We start from the raw sequence: 3441 nt of genomic DNA on the forward strand, positions 1-3441 counted from the left end.
TGCTTTTTACAGTCAGTCAATGTGAGACAGGAGGCTTGACCTGAGGCTACATCACCAAATCACAGACAGTCAAATTTGTAATGAGGCTTTAGGGTGTACATTGAATATTTGGTTGAGAAAAGATTTTATAATGAGTCCATAGTTCACAAAGCCTGGATGAATTCCTAGAAAGTGGAACTATAGAATGAGTCCAATGCAATGAAGATTTGTTTCCATCGATTTTTTTATTACCAAAATAATATATGATCTTTGTAAACCATTTAGGAAATATGAAGAAGTACAAAAGAGTAAATGAAGATAAATCATAATTCTACTACACCCAAGTCACCACTGTTAATACGTTATTATATTTTTTCAAATAATTTTATGCATATATAAATAAGACCTGTATAACTTTATTATTTATTTTGTTCACTTAATATTATGAACAATTTCCTAAAGCATTAAATACGCTTCTAAAAATATTTAGGTGGCTACAAAATATTTTGTCATATAGGTTAGCTGTACACTATAATAACCAAACTCCACTTTTGTGTATATTTTGTTTATTTGGCCATCCCCAATTTTTGAACATATTTTAAAATAACCACCATGATTTTTTAAATCAAATGGCTCTAATGTCCTGCCTCCATGTCCTAGATCTCCCCATTGATTTTTTGTTGCTGTTGTCGTTTAATATTTTAGACCCAGAGAAAGTGTGAACACAGTCCCCTGCTACAACTAACTAACCAGTCAAGCTTCCCCCTTGGGTGGAAGTCGTAGGGGTCAGCACATCCAGAGCGCAGTGAATAAATCTTGCCCTGGGAAAACCACCTTTGTGATCATGCTATCTCCCCTGCCAAGTCTCCCCATTGAATTCGGCAACAGGTGCGGTAGACAGTTTTGTCTGGGTTTCAACTTACTGTAAGCTGACAGCATCTCTCCTGAAACGGATTTCTTTCCCTCACTCTGTGGCCAAGAATGCCCAAGAATTGGCACTACTTCATGTATATTGTAGCGGGAGTGGAGTGGGAGTGGATAACATAGGTAATCCCTGAAGAGTAGCCCTCAGCCAATGAGCTATAAGCCTTCATGAAGGAATGCATCTCTCAGTTAATCCTCCAGAGAAAAACTTAGAGGCATTCTATAGGCTTTTGAGATGTCAGGTAAAGCCAAGTCCCAGTTGCTCTCTGTAGTGACCTTGACAACAGATATTATGATAGCTTTTTCTCCTTCCCTTAATCTCTCCTATCCTTCATTCCAGGAGCCTGGTATGACTGTACTATTACAAGTCCTTGTTTCGGGCTCTGCCTTGAGCTGTGGGAAGATCTAATCAGTTCAAATAGTGTCCTTTCTGTAATTCTTTGTGGATACTATAGGTTATTTCCATTAGACTGATTGCTAGAAGTAGAATTGTTGAGATGAAAGCCATGAACGAAATTTAAATCAAGTATTTTGATACATAATACACGCTGGTAAATTTTAATTAAACAGAATACCCATTCCTAATTGTCATATTTCTCTTCAAATAATTTATCTTTATTTCTAATTTTTTAAAAATACTTTAAATTATTTTTTGAATAATTTATGTTTTATTTTAGATCAGGTGTATGTGTGCAGGTTTGTTACATGGGTGTATCGTGTGAGGTTGAGGTTTTTTTATATGAATGATCCCATCACCCAGGTAATGAAAATAGTATCCAACAGTCAGTTAGATACTACTCTCTTCTCTCCCCTCTGTAGCAGTTCCCAGTGTCTGTTATTGCCATCTTTATGTCCATGACAACTGATGTTTAACTCCCACTTATAAGTGGGAACATGTGGTATTTGTTTTTCTGTTCTTGCATTAATTTACTTAGGATAATGACCTCCAGTTACACCCATGTTGTTCTTTTTTATGTCTGTGTAGTATTCCACAGTGTATATTTATGACATTTTATTTATCCAGTCCACCACTGATGGGCACCTAGGTTGATTCCATGTCTTTGCTATTGTGAATAGTGCTGTAATAAACATATGAGTGCATGTGTCTTTTGGGTAGGATGATTTATTTTCTTCTGGATGTATAACCAGTAATGAGATAGATGTGTCAAACGGTAGTTTCGTTTAAAGTTCTCTGAGAAATCTCCAAATTGCTTTACACAGTGGCTGAACTAATTTATATTCCCAACAACAGTGCATAAATGTTGCCTTTTACCCATGACCTCACCAGCATCTGTTGTTTTTTGACATTTTAATAATAGCCATTCTGACTGGTATGAAATGGTATCTCTTTGTGGTTTTGATTTATACTTCTCTGACGATCAGTGATGTTGAGAATTTCTCATGTTTGTGAGCTGTTTGTATCTAGTCTTCATTACTGGGATGCAAGGTTTGTTCAACATACAGTAATCAATACATATGATTCGCCACATAAACAGAACTAAAAACATATGCCATATAATTATATCAATAGATGCAAAAGAAGCCTTCTATAAAATCTAACATCTTTTCATGATAAAAAAAAAAAACCTTCAAGAAACTAGGCATCAAAGGAACATACCTCAAAATAATAAGGCCCATCTATGAAAAACCCACAGCCAACATCGTTACAAATGGGAAAAGCTGTAAGCATTTTCTTGAAGAACTGGAACAAGACAAGAATGCCTACTCTCACCACTCCTATTCAACATAGTCCTGGAAGTCATAGCCAGAGCAATCAGACAAGTAAAAGAAATAAAACTCATCCAAATGGGAAAAGAAGAAGTTAAGCTGCCTATCTTTGCTGACCATATGATTCTATTCCTAGAAAACCCCAAGGACTCCACGAAAAGGCTCCTGGAACTTAAAAATGACTTCGGTAAAGTTTCAGTATAGAAAATCAACGTGCAAAAACCAGTAGCATTTCTATATATCAATTACGTTCATGTTGACAGCCAAATGAGGAACACAATCCCATTTACAATAGCCACAAAAAAGATAAAACACCTAGGAATACTTTTAACCAAGGAGGTGAAAGATCTCTACAAGGAAAACAATGAAACATTGCTGAAAGAAATCACAGGTGACACAAACAAATGGAAAAACATTCTCTACTCATGGATTGGAAGAGTCAATATCATTAAAATAGCCACATTGTTGAAAGCAATCTACACATTCTATGTTATTACTATTATGCCAATGTCATTTTTTACAGGATTAGAAAGCATTATCCTAAAACTCATATGAAACCAAAAAACCCAAATAGCCAATGCAATTATAAGCAAAATAAACAAATCTGGCACTTGAAACTATACTACAAAGATACAGTAACCAAAACAGCATGGGCCTGGCACAAAAACAGACACATAGACTATATTTCTTTAAATAACTAACTATATAGGTGCTTCCTTTACCTGTGGAGGCCTACCCTAATCATTCCTTAGACAGTTCAAGTGCGATACCATAATTTTTAATCCAACTTCTCTAGCTCACATCCAGTAG

The 3441-nt window shown here is 35.6% G+C and overlaps 1 non-coding gene across 1 annotated transcript; it reads right to left on the reverse strand.

The window, feature by feature from the left end:
* Positions 1–686: 686 nt before the first annotated feature.
* On the reverse strand, positions 687–846 carry LOC119618718 (U1 spliceosomal RNA). The gene has a single exon (XR_005235083.1). It is a non-coding gene; the product is annotated as a U1 spliceosomal RNA (small nuclear RNA).
* Between the last annotated feature and the right edge of the window lie 2595 nt (positions 847–3441).

The sequence above is a fragment of the Chlorocebus sabaeus genome, chromosome 2, assembly GCF_047675955.1.
Source record: "Chlorocebus sabaeus isolate Y175 chromosome 2, mChlSab1.0.hap1, whole genome shotgun sequence".
NCBI lineage: Eukaryota > Metazoa > Chordata > Mammalia > Primates > Cercopithecidae > Chlorocebus > Chlorocebus sabaeus.